At 44.3% G+C, this 23,682-nt stretch overlaps 1 protein-coding gene across 2 annotated transcripts in view; it reads right to left on the bottom strand.

Moving 5' to 3' along the window:
• The window catches only part of ZC3H12B (zinc finger CCCH-type containing 12B), a 55,498-nt gene that overhangs the window by 24,818 nt on the left and 6,998 nt on the right, over positions 1–23,682 (bottom strand). The window contains exon 2 of one of the 2 annotated variants that reach the window (XM_087940845.1): positions 14,032–14,117. The exons of the other annotated variant lie outside the window; for it this stretch is intronic. The gene's annotated coding sequence lies outside the window, so the exon portion shown is untranslated. The remainder of the gene's footprint in view (positions 1–14,031; positions 14,118–23,682) is intronic. 2 annotated transcript variants of the gene reach the window in all.

The following is a 23,682-nucleotide window of genomic DNA, read 5'->3' on the forward strand; positions in this document are numbered from 1 at the left end:
ACTCATCACATTTGCAAATGTCACTAAGCTGGGGAAACTGCTAGCACTTTGGAAAATTGACTCAAGATTCAGAAGGATATTGACAGACTTGAGTATTGCATCCTATCCATTATAATGCAGTTCAATGGTGAGAAAAGTAAGGTCCTGCATTTAGGCAGGAAAAACCAAGTGCACAGGTATAGAATAGACAGTATCTGACCCAACAGTAGTACATATGAGAGGGATCTAGATGTCCTAATAGGCCATCACTTAAATATGAGACAGCAATGTGTTACAGCTGCCAAAAAGGTCAACGCAGCCTAAGGCTACATCAACAAAGGGATATAGCATCAAGGTCACAATAAATGATAGTACAGCACTGCTGTATACTGCACTGATGAGGCCACACATGGAATACCTTGACCAGTTCTGGTCACCGCAATACAAAAAAAGACATACTGAGGCCCTAGAAAGAGTGCAGAGAAGAACATAAGGGATAAACCATAAAGATGAATAACTAAGGGAACTATGTTTAGCCTAACAAAGAGATGGCTTAGGGATGACAGGACAGTAGCCTTCCAATACCTGAAGGAGTGGGTCAATTTGTCCTCTAAAGTACCCGAGGGCAGGACAAGAAGCAATGGATGAAGTTTGATCAGAGGGAGATCCATCTTGAAACTAAGGAGGAATTTGCTGACAGTGAGAGCAATTAATCAATGGAAAAGCTTGCCTCTCAGAGACAGGGGTACTCCATTACTGGAAGTTTTCAAGAAAAGATTGGACTTCCATTTGTCTGCGATGGTATAAGGATTCCTATCTTGGCCAAGGGGTTGGACTAGAAGACCTCCAAGGTCCTTTTCAGTCCTATGATTTTATAAATACTATCACAAAGAAAATCAGGCATGCTAGAATTTCATTCGAGTTAATGGGACATAATTTAGCAACTGGTCACTATTTCTAATGAGGTTAATGAAACTAAAACATGACTATTTGGGTTTGAAATTACAGAGCAGCAGCATTAAGAGTTGTTTCCCAACATGGCCCACAAAAACTAATCACCCTTGATTCTTGGAAGTTTTCTGTTAAATATTGGGCAAGTATCCACTTGAGGATGTTTTAATGCTGAGTGTCCCAATTCATTGGTATATTTTTGTGTTTTCTTTTACAGAGGTTCCTCTATTTCTAACTTATGAAAAACAGACTTAACATAAAATAAATTCAAATGCTATTTGAAAAAAGGAAAACAAGTCTTCCAAGCACAGGATAGAATCTGTTTAAGAAAAATGCACTCTGGAGTTCTAGACTTCCGGTTTGATGTCGCAGCGTGATCGATGCAGGGGAGCAGGGCTGCGCATCCCCACGCTGAATCCTCTTTGTCGGAGGGGCCCCCCAGGGGCTAAAGTCACCCTGTAGGGGTGACAGATAAGGAGGGGCACCCTGCTGGTTGCTGAAAGCGGTGGCTCTCCAGCTGGACCCAGGGTTTTTCCCTCTTTGCCAAGGGTGAAGCCACCAAAATGGCTGCCGCAAAGCAGGGGCACCTGAAGAAATTAAGATTGTGTAGGAGCGGAGTGAATGAACAGTGACTGGAGCTGGGTGAAGTGTCTTGAATTTTACCTAGTATTTATCCTAAAAGAAAATCAATCCCGAAGAAGAGGCTCTCTGGAGTGTTTTCTAGCCATGACTAAAGACAGGTGTCAACTCATAAAACATTCCTATGCCTTCCTCCCCCCCCCCCCTTTTTTTTTAAATGGCAACTACTAAAACAGGGATAGGAATGTTTTATAAGTTGACAAGAGGCAGAGAAACACTGCACCATGACAGGAAATCACTAAAAGCTTAAAATATAGAAAGACTGGATGTTTAAACCTTACTGGCAAGTCCTAGAATAGGCAGTTTAAAATGCTGGACATTTGACTGGCTTTTGGATATTGTGTTTGAAATAATTTGAAATAATACTTTTAAAGTAGATTTTTAACACTGATTTTCAACCTGAAGGCACCATCTACTGGTGAATGGATATATTCTATGTTATACCCCAGGCATGATAGCAGCCTGGGAACCCTCATAAGAAAGAGTAACACCTGGAGATCTGCTATATTATTTACTGCTCTATATTTATCGGTGGTGACCAGAGAATCAACCCTTAAAACCTGGATTAACGGAATGACTTTTGTATATTGGAACTAGCAAATTAAAAGATGGATCTAAGAATTATGGGAAAATCCCCTGGATTGTATAAATGGAATTTATTGACTAACTGTGTGATATAAAGAACTATAGCTATTGCATTCCCTGATAGACAATACTAAGATAAAGTAATCTGCTGGATTTGGAAAGTCAAAAAGAATAAGATTCTAGAGCGGTGACAGATTGCTGACAGAACACTGAATACTACTTGGACTTTTTAAAACAAAGCAAGATGGCCCATTAGGAAGAATTGGAGACATGAAGAGAAATTATGATGTTACTCCGAAACATTTACAACACGATGATGAGGAATTCCAGGGAGATAAAGGACTTATTGCATGATATAACTGGAAAGACTGAAAATGAGCAACTATGAAACAAGATAATAAAACCCAGGAAACAAGGAAGATAACTGTAACCTTGGAATATGAGATAGAGCAGATGACATAACGAATAGAACAATGGTTGTCCAATCTCTTCTTCAAAACCTCCAGTGATGGAGCACCCAAGCTTCTGGAGGCAAGCCGTTAATTGCTCTCACTGTCAGGAAACTTCTCCTTAGTTGTAGGTTGCTTCTCTCCTTAATTAGGGAATATTGCGGGTCCCATCCCTGAGGGAGATACACCTGGTGGGATCCAGAAGAAGGGCCTTCTCCGTGGTGGCTCCCTCTCTCTGGAACATCACCCCCCCCCAAATTAGAATGGCCCCCACTCTAGCACTCTTCCGGAAGGCGCTGAAGGCCTGGTTCTGCCAGCGGGCCTGGGGAACCCAGAGCGGGATGGAGCCCATTAAATGGCTCATGTGATCTGCTGTCGCCGGGGCGGTAGGTGAGGGGTGGTTTTATTATATTAATTTATTTGATTCTTTTTATTAGTTTTATTGTTTTAAATGAGGTTTTATATTCTGTAAGCCACCTTGAGTCACCATGTGCGAATAGGTGGCAATATAAATTAATTAAATAAATAAATAAATAAATAAATAAATAACTATATAAATAAAAGGAATCCTAAAAAAGGAAGTAATTGAAAAATGCAAAACCAGCAGATCAATCAGCACTGTATGCATCTGTGTTATTTATGGCTATAAAAAAATTCTGTCTAAAGACTTGCAGTCACAATTCTAATTCCAGGAAATATAGAAAGCACAAAATAACAAAACAAAACAGATTAAAAGCAATAAAAGAGAACCTGTGTAGATTACTATGTAAACTAATGTTAGTGTGAAATATATCACAGAGATAAGAACCTTGAATCTACTGAATAGGTATTTTCATATCATCTGCCCAGCCATTTTTTACAATAAGCAATTGTAGTCAATTCTTACTAATGAACTGTTTGCCCTTGTTTGCTATAAGGATAAAAAGTTGCACAACCTAAAACGCAGAACAAGCAACTCTTTAAAACTTAACAAAATGAAGAAAACTTGTTTCGTTAATGCAAAGCAACCTTAACAAGAGGCACTTAATTCTGCTACCTGTTCTTTTCCCATGAATATCTTTTCCGATAGTATTTGTTTTCTGACCCAATGTACTTATTGGAATAAAAGCAACTGGCACCATCACATCTTTGAAAGATGAAGGGCTAAATATTTTATCCTCCCACCTCTCCTTTTTTGCAAACTACTTTCACAACTACAACTTAAACTCTTTTAAAAGGCATAGCAGAAACAAATATATACACTTTTTTCCAGAAATATTTCTTTCTTCAAAATCAATCTCAGAAGATTAAAATATACACTTTTTTTCCAAAATTCTTTTTTCCTGCTTTGTTCAGAACTCTAATCAAATTCTATCACTGATGGACCCAAAATCTCATGAGATCATGGGCACCTATCTTTACAGTATAAAGAAGAGGCACCTAAAAGAATTGTCACAAATACCCCCCAAAAAATCTCAAAGCGAACAAAGCAAATTTAAAAATGTATCTCCTAAGGCACTCTGGCTAGATTCTCACAACTCTCTTTAGAGGAAGCACGCGGCTTACCTGTCATCCACACCACTAATACAGATGATACGTTCTCGGCAAAAAAAATAGTGTGTATAGCAGTTTTTTACTCTTTGGACTCTGCTAAGGGACTGGATGAGTTATGAAAGCTGCTCTCCACAGAAACACACCCACTTCTATGACTCACAGGAGTTTCTATCTCCTTTTAAAAAAAAAAATAGTTGTCAACTCTGAAAGCTATTAAGAAAATTCAGCTGTGTCATTTTTCCTTTAAAAACCACCAGGATCTAGGGGTACTTTCATGTGAAAAACATTTTGAGGAAGTAATCCTATATGATTTTTATTGCCATTAATCATTCTAAGGTGGTTTACATTTTGAGAGAAATCACAGTCCTCCTTGGGACAGTATTCCTTAGTCATTGGAGTACCTGGGGAGTTCCCCATATTAGAGACTTTTCCCCCCTTGAAGGTTGTTATGTGTGCGTTTTGCATTTGTTTTGTCAATAGTTATCCTATATATGCTAATGTCTCACTTTTGTTCAACATTATGATATTTTGGTGACACAATCAATAGTGCTGACATCCAAATATCAAAAATTAAAGGTTGTTACTATCACATGAGGAAGAGATTATCAATTGGATTAACATTATGATTGCTGAAAACATTAACTTTCTCCTGACTAAAAGTTCTGAAAAGATCTTTCCTGTTCTGAACAGAAAGAAAGTCATGAAAAAATACATTACCCACAAACAAAACTATTAAAACAAATGATGTCCTTTTTCTCTTTGATTGGTCAGAATCAAAGGGAGATTATGATTGGATTCCTATGCTATCTCAGCAGAAAAATCTATAAATAATGCTAATTTGTCAAATGGTGTAGTAAAATTTAAAATTGATATTACCTGGTTTGGTATGAAACATCTGCAACAATACCACCACGCTCAGAGAGCATCAAGGATCCCACAAATTTTAAACTTCCTTATAGTACAGCAATACTATTGTAAATACAACACACACACACATACAGACACAGATACACACAAAGCAATTTAAGGAGAAAGCCATCCAGTGCTAACAGCTTCCCATTTGTAATCTGCAAAGATGTCATCATCTGAAGTGAAAACTTTGCACTACAGCTTTAAGTGTTTAAGCCTTTGCTGCCCGTTGCTTAGCAACCAGGCATCCTTACCTAAACATTGCTTTTCAGCAGAGTCACGACTGACTGGTGGGGCTGCTAGTGCACTTCAGAGAAAACATGCATTTTAGAATGGCCTGAGTCCTGGTTACATAGCTTAATGAAGTTGCTATTCAAGTCTTTTAAAAAGGTCTTCCATGATTTATTTATTTATTCAACTTAAGCGTGAGTGTGGCTACAACAACTGCTCGCTGTCCTGTTAGGGTTGCAAAAGTGTCACCCAGCTGACTTCTAAGCCTAAAACAGGACTGAAACAGTCTTCCACGTTTCTAGTCTGATGCCTTAACCGCCACATCAGACTGGCTCTCCTGTCAGCAATTAGGCATCACAAAATAACAAAATCAAAAATTAAAAAACAGTATGTTTTTCACTCCCGTTTTTTTTAACGAAGTTAAAATATAACAGCTGATCATCGTGATTCTACACACTCTTCTATTCTGATTCAGGCAACTGTTTCAAGAAATGGTCCCACCAATCTATCTAATTTACAAATGAACAGCATAAATTAAAGGGTGCTTGAAAGTCCTTCATTCAGAGACGTGGACAAGCATTTTCTCGTGATGAGTTCAAAAGCCAAGAATTGACTTCCAAACAACAGCAATGAAAAGAACATTCCTAAAGTTCATCAGAAGCAAGGAATCTCATTTAACTTCCTGCAGGGATCAAAGACCAGGACCAAATATTCCACTGGAACCAATAGATATATTATTTCAGTGGCACAAGGGCACATGAAGCATCAAATACATGGAAATCAACAAAGCATTATCTGTCTCAGGGTCGCAATAGGCACGGGGATAGTAGCAACAGCAAGAACATGAATCTACCTTTCAAAATGTTATGGGGATTATAGGAAACTTAAACATTGAACTAATCATTTTTGAGTGCACAAAACCATTTCTAAATTCCAGGACCATTAAAAAAAGAAATGTTTTACCAGTTGCCTACAACACAACTTCCAAAAGCAAGACAGGCATTTAAAGCTCTTTTTTACATCCCTAAAATTTATAAACATTGTCAAAACAACAGTGTTACAAGTATTAGCTGTAAACTTCATTATAATGTTATATGCTGTTTGATATGTAGTGTAGGCACACTCTCCTGTATAGCATTCATCAACTTAATATTCAAGAGGGAAAAAAACCTTAGTCCAAGAAAAATCACCCAAAGGCTTGGACATAATTTACATAATTAATCAGAGATGTATTGATTCCTGTCGATACGAGTGGAGCTATCGTTACTATAAGCATGGGAAATTTCAGCTCCCACAACCAGCCCTTCTAGCCACACTGCTAAACATTTGCAGCCCATTTTTCCTGAATTAGAAAATGCATGATGTAGCCAAAAAAAAGTTAAAACAGGAACATGCTAAAGAAAAAAACAAGGGCAAATTCCCCCATCCTGTGAAACACCACCCCAACTGCATGACACTGCTGCATGGTGTGTCATTTCCCCATGGATTACTCAGACTTTCAACTGTTACACTCTGATTACAGCACTAAGTATGCTCACCATTGCTTTATAGCAGGGATGTGCAAACTTGACCACTTTAAGACTTGTGGACTTCAACTCCAAGAATTCCTTAGCCAGCATGATCAAAGTCCTGCCTTTAAATGTCTGTCTGTCTGTCTATCATCTATCTATCTATCTATCTATCTATCTATCTATCTATCTATCTATCTATCTATCTATCTATCTATCTATCTATCTATCTATCTATCTATCTATCTATCTATCTATCTATCTTCAGCCTTTATTTTTATGAATAACTCCAGGCATCCAACATCCAAGACACCTTCTTCCTCCTATTTTCCCCACAACAACCCTGTGAGGTGGGTTAGGCTGCGAGATGGACTGGCCCAAAGTCATCCAGATGGCTTTCATGACTAAGGTGGGACTTGAATTCACAGTCTTCCACTTTCTCGCCTGGTGCCTTAACCAAACCGGCTCAGTCTCTATCTTATACTGATTCTGGTTCCGTTTATCGATCTTCATCCACTCCATCACCCAATTTAGGCAAAGGCTTGGCACATAGTTTAACATTCCTATTAGAGCAGGGATCCCCAACTCCCAGTCCGTGGCATACCAGCCACAGGCTACACAAACAAGTGAAGCCCCATCCATGATATGGGGGTTGGTCTTACCTGAGACACCCTTTCTCAGGGAGTCGACGGGAGAATTCAGATTAGGGTAGTCTCTTGTCTCGTTGCTCTTCAGACTGAGTTGAATTCTGAGGACGCACCTCCCTGTAACAGTCCCCAGTTGAAACGAAGCTGAAGCGGATCCTGTTGTCCTTCTCCAAAGGTAGCCCCTCCAGGTCTCTAGACCAGGCAGTCCTCCGGGTGGAACTGGATTCTCCCACCGACTCCCTGAGAAAGGGCGTCTCATGGAAGACCAACAGCCCTTCTCCACTGTATTGACGGGTGAATCCAGATTGGGACATACCAAAGCTGGCTGTCCTACGGGGAGGAATTGGTCTGGTCTGGAGTCCCCGCCTCAACATGTACTCCTTGCAGGATGCACCTGCTGAAGGCTGCCTCCGCAGAGTCAAAAGTGTCTAGTCTATAATACTATATGAATGATGACAGTGATGACCATGTCGCCGCTCAACAAATCTCCTCCACAGAGGCCTGCATTGCCCAAGCTGCCATTGTGGCCACCCTTCTGGTAGAGTGCGCTGTAATCTTTTTGGGCACTGGAAGAGCTTGAAGCTCGTAGGCCTTGGCTACAGCCATGCCTGTAGCCAAGGACCCATGGTGGAAGGTGACCCAGAGTTGACAGCTGAAAGGATACGAACAGGGACTCTGTCTTCCTGATGGAAGCGGTTCGTTGGATGTAAATGCAGAGGGCCCTCCTAACATCCAAGGTGTGCCATTTCTTTTCCAGAGCATGTTTAGGCCCTGGACAGAAATCAGGCAAGATCAACTCCTGTGTTCGATGGAACAATGAATTCACCTTGGGCAGAAAGGCAGGGTCCAACCACAGAACCACCCTGTTCGGATATAAAACACAAAGATCCTTTCTCACAGATAAGGTCGCCAACTCTGAAATCTGTCTGGCAGATGTAATGGCCACAAGGAAACCACCTTGAACATCAGTAAGCATAGGCTGGCCTCTCGCAGGGGCTCAAATGGTGCAGAAGTAAGAGCCTGCAATACCTTTGGTAGGTCCCAGGTGCACCACTGGAGGCTTCAAGTTCATGGCACCCCTAAGAAATGCCCACACCCTAGGCAAGAAAGCTCAGGTCCTTGAACAACATCATAGAAATCAGGACTGCCACCTGCCGTCGTAAGGCATTAGGGGATACACCCTTGTCTAAACCCTCTTGTAGAAAATCCAGCATGTGTGCCACCGACACTGAGGTGGGATCAATGTGGCACTTTGAACCAGAACCGCAGAAAATCTTCCACGTTGCATCATAAATCCGAGTAGTGGAAGGTCGTCTGGCTGTCTGGATTGTCTGTATGAACTTACTGGAGAACTTCTCCAGTCTCAGAAGTTTCCGTTCAAGTGCCAGATGGTCAACTGGAACCACTGGGGCTCTGGATGGTTGATGGGACTCTGGCTGAGGGAGACTCTGTCCGGGGGGATCCTCCAAGGCCTGGAAATTGACAGGCTGACCAGATCGGCAAACCACGGTCATCTGGGCCAGTGGAGAGCTAACAGCAAAACCCCTGCCCTCTCCGACAGCACCTTCCTGGAATCAGGGGAAGGGGGGAAAGGCATACAACAGGCCCTGGGGCCACAGGCAGCGTAGTGCATTGAGTCCTTCTGCCCTGGTGCTGGAAACCTCGCAAATAATCTTGGAAGTTGAGTGTTCGATGGAGAGGCAAAGAGATCCAGAATCGGATGGCCGAACCACCCCAAAAGCTCCTTGAACAGACTGGGATGCAGGCACCACTCCAACTGATTGACTGTGGCCCTGCTGAGCTAGTCTGCCTGCACATTCGAGACTCCCAAGATGTGCTCTCCCCATTTTGATAGGAGGTGTCTCTCTTCCCAAAGCACAGTTGGTTCGCTTCCTGCATGAGGGACCTGGACTGAGTGCCCCACTGCTGACTGATGTGGGCCTTGGTGACCACATTGTCTGTAAGGAGGACATGCTGTCCCAAAACCTCCTGCTAGAATCTTCTGAGGGCCAAACGGGCCACCCTGAGTTCCAGCCAGTTTACACTGTGATGTAATTACTCTTGTGTCCACCACCCCGGGTCACCTGGATTTGAGGTGGGGCCCCTGAGCCAAACAGGCTGGCATCGGTTGTGATCGTCAGTCTTTGTGGTTCCTTGTAGAATCAACCCCGGGCGATGACCTGGGACTGCCACCAGTGGAATGAGCAAAATACCCTTGGTGGCACCTGAACCCTCGTCGCTGAGTTGCCCTGGCCCGCCCTTTGATAGGGGAGCAGAAACCACTACAGGGACCAGCATGGAACCATGTCCAGAGACCTGGCAAAGGGGTGCCTTATGGAATCAACCGTGGGGCAAGCAGCCCTTTTGTGGCAACAATGGCAGGTCCTTCAGACGTCCCAAGTGACATTGGGTTTCATCCTTCCATAGGGGAGGCACCCCTATGGCATTCCATAAGGCACCCCTTTGCCAGGTCTCTGGAGACAGGGAAGCGGATGAAAAATCTCAGAGGTGAGGAGTGAAACTCTAGGGAAAGCCCCGTTCCTATTGTTTCCTTGATCCAGGTATCTGTCGTGGTCTCCTCCTATCAATGTCCGAAGAGACCAAGATGATCCCCTATGGAAGGATGAAACCCAATGTCACTTGGGACGTCTGAAGGACCTGCCATTGTTGCCACAAAAGGGCTGCTTGCCCCACGGTTGCTGTCAGCCACTGGCTCCAAATGCAGGTTTGTAAGCCTGGTAGGTGGGCCTAGAGAAAAAGGGCCTTTGCAGTCGGGGAAAGCTAGCCCCATCCTCCCCCTGCTGAAAGGAGGGCCTCTGAAAATCGGGAGAGATGCGGTAGTCATCTTGCCTGCCCAGGGACAGAAGAATCTTCTGCTTGTCTCTGGTCTCCACTAAGAATGGCTCCAGAGACTCCCCAAATAGCTTCTCCACCCTGAAGGGGGTGAAAGCTACCTTCCACTTGTTCTTGTTGTCCATCTGCCAATGGCAGAGCCACAACATCCAACAGGCCGTCACTGAAGAGGCAATGGCCTGTGAAGAAAACTTGGTATTTAGCGTGGCGTCCACAGTAAATTCAGCAGCTGCGATGATCTTGTTGAGGTCCTGGTGTACGCAAAGATCCTCTGCTGGGATCCTTCCCTGTAGCTGTCTGAGCCAACGCAAGGAGGCCCAAGTGAAGAAGGATGCCACCATGAAAGCCCTAATTGCCCAGGAGTCCGCTTGATGTGCTCTGCAAAGAGACATCTCCTCCTTCTTTCCTCTGTTTTCAATGCATCCTCTGCATCTGGTAGCAGGACGGATGAGGAAGTCAAGACTGCTACTGGAGTGTCCACTGTTGGGAACTGAATTGCATCTAGGAGCTCAGGGTCTATGTTGAAAAATGTAGCCTCCGAACTGCTGGGTCGGGAGAGTATATCCCTGGCAGTGACCCACTGTCTCCTTATCACATCAAGGAACATCTTGGGCATGGGAACAGCATCCACCTCAGTAGTTTTTTCTGTAAAGATGAAGTTCTCTTGATCAGACCCATCTCGAGGGGGATCCTGGACGACCGTCTCCTTCCTCAGATGAGCCATGCTCTTTGCCTTGAAAAGCAGAGGCTTAAATACGTTGGGATGGAATAGGCCCTTGAAGGCTGGGGTGATTCTCCTTCATCCTCTGAAAAATCCTTGTAATAAGCTGCTCCCCTTCTCCAGCAGCTGCAAGCCATTCCTGCCAGAGAATTAGTAGATACTGGGATGTTTGAAGGCAATGGAAGGCCTTGCTGAATATATTGCTCGCTAGAGCCCCCTAGTGACCGGGCTTCTAAATGCAGTCTATTGAGTCCTGCAGCTTCTTCTGGTTGTGATCTGTCATCAGAAAAATGGCAGGAAACATGTTGTCAGCCATATTAAACTCAGACTGCCTCTGATGTTCTAAATCAGGGGTGTCCAACCTTTCACCTTCCCTGGGCCACATTAGAAGATGAAAATTTGGTTTGGGCCGCACATAAAATAAAATAACAGTAACGATACCTGATCATCCAAAAAAACCATAGAAAACATAGTTAACATATTAAATTTATTTCGAAATGAAGTTAGTGAGATGTTTTTATTATTTATTATTAATTATTAATTTAAAATTATTTATTTTTTATTATGGTTTTTTTATCACAGTTTTTTTTATCATGGTTTATTTTCCGGCCAAATTTTTTTTTGGGGGGGGGGGCGGGGAGAAAGCTCACCCGCCTCGCGCCTACCTCTCCTGCAAATGGCCCGGCTGGATGAGGCAGGACTGGAAGGCAGAAGCAGCAGCAGCGGTGAGGGCAGAAGCCTTCCCCCGCCGCCGCCGCTTCTTCCCCCACCACCGCTGCTGCCCCGCCCGCCACCCCCGCCGCCGCTTCTTCCTCGCCACCACCACCGCTACTGCCCCCGCCGCGGGGCAGCGGGAGCAGAAGCAGCAGCGGTGCCGGGGAAGAAGCGGGGGGGTGGCAGCGCGGCGGCAGCGGCAGCGGGGGCAGAAGTGGCGGCGGCGGGGGCAGAATCAGAGGCGGGGGCAGCGGCAGTGGGGGCGGTGGGGGCAGAAGCGGCAGCAGGGGCAGAAGCGGCGGCGGCAGCAGCGGCAGTGACGGCGGGGGCAGAAGCGGTGGAGGCGGGGGCAACAGCAGGAGGTGGCGCTCTGACGGCGCCCGCCTTTTCTCTTGCTGCTTGGCCTGGCGCTTGCCTCGCCCCGCCTCGCGCCTGCCTCTCCTCCTCCTCCTCGCTGGCTCTGGCATGAAGGTTGGGGTGGGCACTGGGCCGCATTACGAGGCGACCTGGGCCGCATGCGGCCCATGGGCCACGGGTTGGACAAGCCTGTTCTAAATCCTTTCTAGCCTTTTCAAACTCCCTGTCTAAGGTTTTCTGCCTTCGCCTAGCTTGCTTCTCTTCAGCCCTGGTGGGCTTCTTGGGAGCAAGTGCTCTGACCCTAATCTTGACCGCTGATCTGGCCTTAGCTGATCCCTTAATATGTCTAATCCTATGAGACAAAGGTGACATGAACCCCTGTTGCTGAGAGGCGGTCACCTCACAAACAGCTCCACCAGCCTCCACCCTATTCACGCCAAAATTAACGCCAAACTCACAGTCAGTTGTCCGTCAAATTCCCTCTGGTAAATGGGCAGACACACTTGAAAAGTTCTGCTGCCTGTTCAGCGGCGTTTGCAGATGGAAAACTGTTCCGAAAAGCCCCTCCACAGCTGCGGCACAGTCCTGGGGTTATTTGGCAAGCCTGGTAACTTCAGTAGCTTGCAAATGGAATGCTGGCCTTGCAGCAAGTCAAAAGGCAGGCTTATGCGTTAGCGCAGCTGTCACGGTGATTTGGAGATCCCCAGAATCTCAATCTCCAGGTGCAGGCATGGCAACAGCCAGGGTGCTTGCCAGCGGGACCTGAACTTCGTCGCAGACCGAAAGGCAGGCTTACGCAGAAACACGGCTGCCATGGCAATTTAAAAGCAGGAGTGTGACCGAACGCTTGATCAGGGACTCCAGCCCGCTTCCACAGCCACAGAATGCACCAGGAGGGTCTCAGTCGCTGTTCTGGCCAGTCTGAAGGTCCACAGCTTAAGTCCCTGTCAGGCACAAGGCTTTCCTCCTGGCAGAGCTGGACAGCCTGCCTGTCAAATTCCCTTCTGTTCCAGTTATTGTCAATCGAAAGAATCCAGGGATTGGAAGTCCTTTGAGAGGTTCAGAGTCTCTAAGGAAGATGTCCGAACGAGCTGAGTTGAAAACTGGGGACCGTTAACAGGGAGGCGTGTCCTCAGAATTCAACTCAGTCTGAAGAGCAACGAGACAAGAGACTACCCTAATCTGAATTCTCCCATTGACACAGTGGAGAAGCAGGCATCACCCTAACCCACACCCTCTCTGGTCCACGGAAAAACCTTTCTCCACAGAACCAGTTCCTGGTGCCCAAAAGGTGTATTAGAGTATCTAGTAGAAATTGTTACTGATTCCCCAACAGTAACCCCCAAAGTAACTTGAGTCACCATTTTGTTAGCCCAAGTAAGGAAATTGCAATCAGAATATTCCTCCCACTCTTACCATCCCCAATAATGGAAAAAAAGCACCCCTGCTGTCTCAAGAACAAGGATCAGTACCAGATCATAGTTTCAATTCTCAGCATCCTCAAAGAAACTAAAGTGACGCTGACTATTTTTTAATGTTTTTTTGGTGGAAACCAAGCCAGCATTTAATATATTAATTCAAATAGAACCTGCCCCCTGGTGGTCAACAGGGAGAAAACTCTCCAATGTATGAATCACAGGACACACAAAATTGAATTGACATAGAACACAGAACAAGACTTGGAAGGGACTTTGGAGGTCCTCCATATGTATCAGTGTACATCTTCCCCTCAAACCAAAGAATCACACCTTGAATGCCGTTCCAACTTATAAATCCTTTCTTGTATTTTTAATAACTGCTTTCCCATGCCTATATTTCCATAATTTCAGTCAAATTCATAGTTGAATAAAAACATATTTTAAATTATTGTTCCATGCTTTGTAGACTAACCTAAGCCAACTACTATTTTGAAGAGTAATATCCACATTAAAGAGAAATAGAAGACTTTAACTTACCATTAAACTATCTTCTTTCCTTCTCTAAATGCTCAAATAATTTCTTGTATCTCTGTTACAGCCTCATATGGTAGGTACAGGAATTCCTAGTTAAAAAATTCACAACAGCAGAGATTACAATAATATCTGACTAATTTATGTAAACATTTCAATCCATGGAGATTGAAACCGTTAAACAATATATAGTTGTATGCAAGAATTCTTTTCTGTTATTGATAAACCACACACGAGTTAACAAATCATTTTATTAGATGATGGGTCAAAGAGAGAATAAAATTGGTATCTGATTTTAACCTTTCTTTCTCAGAAGTTCATTTCAGATTTCAGCCTAGGGCTCTGAAATTTTCCAAAAATTTAACACATTTCTCCTTAAAGGTTTGTAGCTTAGAAATTCCTATTGATTCTATGCTGTTCTCTAGATCTTGAGGGACAAGAAGCATTTGTATATCTATGTCTCATACCTCAGATACAACCAGTCAATGTGATCTGGGTGCAGTTCTCAATACTTTGATTTCATAATTATAGGTAGCCTTTAACTTACAGTGACAATTGGGTCAAAAATTTGTTGTTAAGTGAGAGAGCTGTTAAATGAGTTTTACCCCATTTTACAAACTTTCTTGCCACACTTGTTAAGTGAATCACTGCAGTTGACAAGTAACTTAACAGAATCTGGCTTCCCCATTGACTGTGCTTATCAGGAGTTTGGACAAGGGGATCACATGACCTTGAGACACAGCAAAAGTCATAAATATGAACCAGCTGCCAAGCATCTGAACTTATCACATGATCATGGGGATACTACAAAGGTCATAACTGTGAAAAACTGTGATATGTCACATTTTTCAGTGCTGTTGTAACTTTGAATAGTCACTAAACGAACTGTTGTAAATCAAGGACTACCTGTACATTGCTGCATTTTCTACAGAGAGCATTCATCAGTTTCAATTCAGGCAAAATGCAACACTTAAGCAGCTAATTAAAGATGATACTGTGATCATAATACTTCTGGTTTTATAAAAACATACTAATTAACAAATTTCCAAGTTCAATTTGAGTATGGATAAGTCTGCTCACTTAGAGGGGCTACTATTCACAGCTTCCCAATTATGGGATGACCTTCCTGCAGATTCAAGATTGACCAGATAACTGATCAATTGATTCTTCCAACTCCCAGGTTGCCTCATTTTGGGAAACTCTAAATTATTAATGGAACTCATACCATATTCTTTGATACAGGACAGAATTACTGTAGCTTCCAAAGTTGGCTTGTGGAAATTGGGCATTGTCTTACCTGAACACCATTTCTCCTTGTAGGCAAGACAGGTCAGGAGTGGGTTGCTCTTATCCTAGCTGCTTGGACTGAGTCTGTCTAAAAAGGCTGATTAGCCTAGCTCCACCCACTCTGGGTGGCTCCTCCCAACTTTCAGCGAAGCCATCATGACAGACAGGATTGCCTCTGAAAAAACAAATAAGGGACCGTTATCAGCTCCCCCATCCCATCGGCCCACAGTATGGACCAGTTCCATTAGGGTGGGGCTGACCTGTCTTGCCTACAAGGAGAAATGGCATCCAGGTAAGAAAACGCCCATTCTCCCTTGCTCCTGGTTCCCATGCTCCGTGACAACTCTTTGCAGAACCCTTCTGCCAAACGCAGCGTCCACTGAAGCAAAGGCGTCCAGACGGTAGTAGCAAATGAAAGGAGATAGGGATGTCCAAGAGGCCGCCTTGCAGACTTCTTCAATTGAAGCCTGCGTAACCCAGGCTGCAGTTGTTGCAGCACTGCAAGTGGAATGAGCCGTAATGCCTCTGGGTACCGGGAGGGAACAACTCAAGTATGCTCTGGATATAAATGACTTGATCCACCTGATGACTGTGGATGGGGTCACTTTTCTCCCCAATGTGGAAGGTTGGAAGGAACAAAAAAGGATCTTGTTCTGTGGAATTCAGATGTCCTTTCAATATAGATCTTCAGTACCCTGCGCACATCTTGGGTGTACCAAGCTTTTTCCAAGTCATGGACCGGTTTGGGACAAAAATCTGGAAGAACCAGTTCTTGAGACCTGTGGAACAAGGTGTTGACTTTGGGGATAAATGCTGAATCTGGGCGAACTGAGAGCGTGACCAACTCAGATACTCTTCTTGATGAAGTGATTGACACCAAGAAGGCTACCTTCAGATTAAGAAGATGCAGACTAGCCAATCTTAGAGGCTCAAACAAAACCTTAGTCAGGGATTACAACACCTTAGACAAATCCCATGTAGAGTACCTGTGTACTACAAGAGGGTGGAGATTGGCCACCCCTCTGAGGAATTTATGGACTGTAGGATGCTGTGCTAAGGACTCCAACTTGCCACAAGTCAACACCAAAGAAATAGCTGCCACCTGACGCTGAAGGGTGTTGGGAGAAAGGTCTCTATCCAAACCAGCCTATAAAAATTCCAGTTCTGCACTGCCAGGGTAGACAAAACTTTGGTGAAAACTCTAGGGGCGGAAGATAACCCAAAGGGAAGAGCCCTATATTGAAAATGCTGCCCCTGATAACAAAACCTTAAGAAACTTCTATGGGAGTGACAGATCGGAATATGTAAATAAGCTTCCGTCAAATCAATGGAAATGAGGAAGTCCCCTTGTCTAAAGCTCTCAGAATAGTCTGGAGGGAATGCATTTTGAAACGCCTGTAAACTGTGAATTTATTGAGCCTTTTCAAATCAAGAATTGCTCTCCACCCCCACTCCCGAGACCTTAGAGATGACAAAGAGTCTGGAATAAAAACCCTTCCCCTGTTGGTCTTCTGGCACCTTTTGGATGGCTCTGAGCTCCCGCAAGTGCTGGATAGCTGATTCCATGAGCCCCCTTCTCACCATATCCCTAGAAATAGGGCAGATGGAAAACCTCCGTGGAGTGGAGTAGAACTCTAGCAAAAGATCCAATGTTACTGTACTTATCACCCAGGCGTCCGATGTAATCTCTTCCCATTTGTCAGCAAATCTAGCTAAACATTGCCAATGGGGAAAGACTGAGCACAATTAGTTTTGGAGATGGTACCGGCGACTTCCTCCTCCTCGAAAGGGCTGCTTGCCCGAGAACTGCTGACTGCCCTTGCCTGAACGATCTGAAGGAGGCTCAGGACACTGATAGGGGGCCTTGGCAGAATGATGGAAGCTAGATCCAGATTCTGCCTGGAAAGAAGGGCACCTGAAGTATGGGGCAGGTTGGTTCTCTGCCCTCTTGTAAAGCGATGGAAGCACCTTCCTCTTATCTTTGGTTTCAACCAGGAATGGTTCTAAAGCTTCTCCAAATAGCTTGTCCCCTCGCACAAGGGTAGATGCTAACTTCCACTTCCTCCTTCCGTCCACCTGCCAATTACGCAACCAACACATGCATCTGGCTGCAACAGAAGAAGCGACAGCTTTGGTGGCAAACCTGGCCCCGTGAAGAATGGCATTGCTGTGAATTCAGCCACAGCTACAATCTTACTGAGATCCTGATGGGTTTGCATGTTTGCCACAGGAATTCTCTCTTGTAGCTGCTTCAACCATTTAAGGGATGTTGTGGTGAAGAACAAGGCTGCTGTAGATGCCTTGACCATCCAGGCAGCTGCCTGGTGTGAACTCTGGAGAGGCTGTTCAATCCATTTTTCCTCGGCCTTGAGGACATCTTCCGGATTAGAAGGAGCCGAAGAGGTGGAGGCCAATGCTTCTACAGGTGCATCCACCATGGGCACTTGGAGGCTCTTGGTGAGCTCTGGAGTGACATTGAAAAACCTGCAGTCCAAAGACAAAGGATTGGGCCCTGTAGCAAGTGACTCCAGCTGCTTCTGAATGATCTTCAGAAAGAGCCTGGGAGATGGGACCACCTCCTTTCTCACAGTAAGTTCGTTGAAGAGAACATCCGACTCCATGGGAGGCTGAGCAGCAGCATTCTCATCATCCATATTCCTCAGGTTGGCCATGTTTCTAGCTTTGAATAGCAAAGGGATGAATAATGTGAATCAGCCTATGAACACTGGAATTTCAGGGGTAAGGCCCTCATCCTCAGACATGTCAGATTCCCTCTTGTCTGATTCACCTATCAAGGAAAGCTCAGCAGCAACAGATGGAGCATTGGCCGAAGCAGAAGGAGAAACATGTTCCTGAATCAAGGAACCCTTTTCTGAAAGTAGAGCCTCCTGATCCCAGGACAGTCTCACCGAACCCTCAGGTGCCACTGAGGAATGCCAGACAAACCACTGAATGCCTTCAGAGATACCCTTTTTGATAGCCCTATCAATCAAGAGCTGCAGATTAACCAGGACATCTGACTCACAAGGCTCAGCATGTCTGAGGCCAGCAGAAGTAGGAGTAAAAGTGGCCTATTGCAATCTTGCTCCTGCCAAGGTGCAGCCCTGAAACCTCCTTGAGGATCACCATAATGAGTTCCCTCAGCTGAGGGATGATGAAAGGCCTCCTCTCCAACTGCATCAGGGGACCAAGATTGGGCGATGGTCCTGGAGGAAGGTCCAGGTTCCTGATCCTAAAGGTCAACCCCACTATGATGAGAAGCTGGAGAAGTTTCATTTTCTGGAGATCTGATCCTAGAGGCCTTTTGTACCTTGGCAATGTGCTAGGGCCTTCTGGCGCCTGGAAGCATCCTTCTCCTCCACCTTAGAGGCCTTCTTAGCTGGCAATGGCTGCTTTCTCTGTTTACTACTTGAAGCACATGGAGCTGCGCTGCGGGATTTTACTGCTCTGGAGGCCCTGCTGCCTCTAGGGGTGTCCGCCATCTTGAATATAGAAGGCCTTTCTTGAACTTGAAGTCCTGTGCAAGGAGGAGAACACACAAAGGGATTTTTAAACCAGGGAATACCGTGCTTATCCATTATCTCCAAAACCACTCTTCTTCAAGCCCTATGCAACTTCAGTAGGAGGTTTTAACACTTCCTACTGGGACTCACATCCATTGGGACCTAATAAGACGATTAAATATACACCAGGCCTGGCATGAAGCTTGGAGGCCCTGGTCTACTTTGGAGCTAGGGACAGGTCCCTCAACGGAATAAACAATTTAAACCCTTCATTGTCTTCTGGCCCAGCAGCGATGAGAGGCCAATGGCCTAGGGTTGGCTCAGGTGCTGGAGTGGTCTGGAGGAGCAAGCTGAGCCTTTTCAAAATGGCCACCTCAGACCAGGAAGTCTTCAAAATGGCCACCTTCGGCCACGAGGCAATTCAAAATGGCTACCTTTGGCCATGAGGCTCTCTGATTCACCAAAGAGCCCAAAAATAGCATCCTCAGCCTTTCGCTGCTCCCTGGAGGGCAGAGGCAGCTCCTCAGGTGGCCGCTCGAATAGCAGCTTCCCTCTTCGCCACGGAGGCTCGGCAATGGCCCCGTGGCTCAGGACAGTGTGGGCTGAAATGGCCACCCAGTCTTTGTGGCTTTCTCTTCACCGTGGAGGCCCGAAAACAGCCCCGCGGCCCTTGCCGGCTGCTCTGGACTGCCAGAGCAGCTCTCAGCCAGCTCTGAAAAACAGCTGAGAGTTGGAGCTGCGGGTTTTTGAATTTTGAGGCTTTTTTTCTTTTTCTTTTCTGTACTGAAAACAAGTAAGGCTGCCTTTGAAAAATACAAAGGCTGGAGAGGCAGTGACTTGCGTCCGTCCTGGCTGAGGACTGAGTCAAAAGCTGGGAAGGGCCACCCAGAGTGGGCGGAGCTAGGCTAATCAGCCTTTTTAGACAGACTCAGCCCAAGCAGCTAGGACAAGAGCTGCTAGCCACTCCTGACCTGTTGCAACCTTACAAGGAAGAATAACATTTCCATATCAACTCAGAATAATTTGGAGTTTCTTGCACCCTGTAGATTATACAAATATTTTGAAGCTAACCTATGCCCAGTTTGTTTTCTTTCAATAGAAAACCAATCCATAAATGTCTAGCCCCTCCCACCTTTAACTTGTCATGTCAGAAAGGCAGAATGTGACACCTTATATTTACTTCAAAAAAAGAAAAAGCATCTCTTATTCACTCAGATTTAGTACTGTTATGCGTTCTGTGACAGACACAAAATATTTATATTATGTGCATCCATAGTTGAAAGGTAATTCTTAGGGTAATGTTTCCTCCTAGCAATTTTTATTCAACTTTGTTCAGTTTTATTTAACTATGGGACATTTTTGCTTTAGTAGGATTCAGCTTCAAGCAGTTATTAAGATGCTTGGCTTTAGTTGATTTCTGCCTTGGCTGCTGCTTCTTACTCTCCTACCTCCTCCATCTCCACAGCAAAACAATCAAAATATATAACTTAATGCTGGCTATAACTTTAGCATGACTCAGGTGTTGTTATAGGGTTACATAAAATGCATCAAGAGGTAGAGACAATTGCACGGAAGCAGTTTCACAGAGAAAGTCTGCTTACTAGAATAATTGCTATGACAAGGCTTAAAGCAGGGGTGGGATGCTACCGGTTTGGCCCAGTTCTATAGAACCTGTAGCTGCGAAGAGTAGCTGACACCGAACCAGTTTGGTGTTTGGCACACCCACCTGCCCCCCGGGCTCTAGGCTGTCCTTTATCCCCTGCTTTTCCCTCCTCAGCTGCTTTGCACGGCACATTTCAAATGCTGCATACCGGAGCACAGCGCTTCTTTGCTGTCCAAGGCAGCACAGCTGATGATTTCTTCCAAATGCTGCACACACGATTGTCCCCAGTTCGGAGAACTGGCAAATCGCCCACTCACTCCTTACCTGGCAAGCGAGCCATCCAACTTGCCTGGTTTGGTAAGTTGCTATTTTTCCTTTTTTCCCCCCGACCATTAGCTGTTCTGCTCTGTCAGGACATTTAGATTAGCTAGAAAGCAGGAAATCCTTGGATTTCTTGCTTTCTAGCTAATCTAAAAGCAGAGCCGAACCTTCCTTAGGACTGAAGCTTTTCAGTGCAGACTCAAGTAGCCAATTGCAGATAGATAGTTCTCTAAGCAACTCAATCTGCCTGACTGCTTTGGGGTAAAAGTTGTTCTTTTTTTTGTAAAAAATTCAATATTTACATGGTGTGTTGTGAGTTAATTCTGTGTGTTTGCTTGCTAGCAAATTTTATGAGTTGGCTTGCAAGAAAATTTTATGTGTCAGACTCAGATAGCTGATTGCAGATAGATAGATCTCTAATATAATCTGTGATTCTTTGAGCAACTCAATCTGCCTCCTGCTTTGCCTGCTTTTGGGTAAAAGTTGCTCTTTATTAAAGAAAGCAATATTTATATAAATATTTATAATATTTACATACAAGCCATGCCCACCCAGTCACACGACCACCAAGCCACACCCACAGAACTGGTCATTAAGAAATTTGAATCCCACCCCTGGCTTAAAGTCATCAGAATCTCACACAAAGCTTGCCACATAGATGCATTTAAATACGTAGATATCTTCCCACTGCAAGCAAGGAAAATATATTTATTTCATGCCCTCACAGCACCAGGCCTGTTGCTTCAGTAAGCTACTACTTCATTATCTCATGACAATTAACTGAATTGTAAAACTTGGTTGCATAAACGTAACTGAGGAAAAAAGCCTTCCCACATAGAAAGAGATCAGGCACACATCCTTGCATTTTTTATTCCAAATCATTGCATCTTAGAGAACTGACTGAACTCAATTCCTTTTGTAGACCTGACAGTTAAAATTAAATTGCTGTTTCATCAGATCACAACACCGCAATATTGGAGTAGAAATTCCATGCTGAATATAATAAACGTTTCCACAAATCTGTTTGCCTCATTATCCTTTTTTTCACTATGACACTGCTCACAATTTCATATAAAACTGACCAGTACCCTTAAAAGATGCTAATGTCTAAGGATGCCTTCACATTGTTCTTTAACAAGTGGGAAATAAACCACCAGAATGGCTTTTAGTATAGGACTCTTGAAATAAACTAGAATCATATGATTATCCTTTTGCACAATTCTTCTTCATTCCAATCTGGATGTATATTAAAATTTCATATAGAATTGCACCCAAACATTCTAAAATAAAATATTTTAAAGTTTAAAGAGGGATACGCAGGAGAAGATAAACATAATGTGCAGTCTTAAATAGGTCACTCGTTAAATGGAAGCAACTTTGTTCAAATTAGAGATAGAGAAATGTTCTTGTCGGAGAGACTGCATCTTTAGTCTCCCTTATATAATAAAAATCATTGCTATACTGGAAAGCCAACGAGAACATAGCCTTGGCTTCTATAATCCTACAGGGCTTTGGTACATCAAGGTATTTGGACAGTTCAACTGAACTATATTATTCAAAACAACATAGCAGAAAGGTTTTCTATGATTTTATACACTTGTAGTAAAATCTACTACTTGGAAAAACTGACCATGTAATATGTTGTTTAATGAATGCAGGATTCAGCCTCAAGCAATGTGACTTAGAAATATGCATGCTGTTTCGTTTACACCTTCTCCTAAGGCTGCAGCCCTAATGAGAAATGATTCCAAATGTTTGGAATAATTGATACAGTAATACAAGGAGATAAAATGTAATCAAGCTAAACAAAGGAAAGAACATAAAGCCAATCAATTCTACTGTGCTAGTCACAGTGAACAAATTGATGAAATTAGAAGTGGGATTCTTTTCCAAATCCGTTGACTATGGGCTCAGTAGTTTAGAATTACAATTTCTGCTTGCAACAAACAATCCATAAATAGTTCACAACATGCAGAATTCAAACAGATGAACCTTATAAAGAAAAAGTTCCAGCTCTGTATTATACATACCTATAAATACTTCGGTCAAGTTTTGAGTTAGGCAAAATGAACTGATAATTTCTGCAGATGTCTCTAAAAACTGTCTGTCCAACAGTCTATTAATCTTTGTTACTACCTCTGACACGGCCCTACAGGAGGACTTAATATTAGTAATAATTTACAAAATTGATATACCACCCATTTCCCAATGACCCTGGGTGGCTCACAACAATAAAAAAAAAAAAACAATTAAATCAATCACAGGTAAAAGATTAAGATAAAAGATGACAAACTCAACAACGCCCCCTCAATACGAGGGGGCTCAGTCTCTCATCAAAGACCTGGGTGAAGAGCCAGATGTTTTTGGCTCTTCTGAACAACAGCCATCTAGATCTTGGAGGGCACCTAGTTCTAGTTGGCAGATCCTGCTAAAGAGAAGGTTAAAAAGGTGCTGCCTCCTGCAGCACCCTGCCAACCAAAACAGGGCACGGGGTGTGGGGGGGCTCAAGTGGCACATTTTTGGCTTGGATGGCCTCCTTGCAGCACTCTGCCAGCCAAAACATGGAGCCCCCCCCCCCCCTGCCCCATTTTGGCTTCCAGAATGGCGCAGGAGGCCGTCCAGGCTGAAAACAGGGCACGGGGGGGCGGGGGCTGCGCAAGGCCCCCGTACCCCAGTTTGGCTGTCAGAGGCACCATAGGCCAGTCCTTTGTTATTTCCAGGCCGGCCCCACAGGCCAGATCTAAGCAGCCCTTTCTTAGAAAGAGGGACTGGCCTAAAGTCATTCAGCTGGCCTTATATCTAAGGCAGGATTAGAACTCATGTTTCTGGACTTCTAGTCCAGGACTTAAACCATGAGATCAGCTGGCTCTTACGGGGGCATAATATCATGGAATTTCTTTGTATCTGTATTCTTTGATCTCCATATGAACCACGCAAGTTTAA

This window comes from Pseudonaja textilis, chromosome 12 (genome assembly GCF_049901715.1).
Source record: "Pseudonaja textilis isolate UNSWEBS1 chromosome 12, rPseTex1.2, whole genome shotgun sequence".
NCBI classification, from domain to species: domain Eukaryota; kingdom Metazoa; phylum Chordata; class Lepidosauria; order Squamata; family Elapidae; genus Pseudonaja; species Pseudonaja textilis.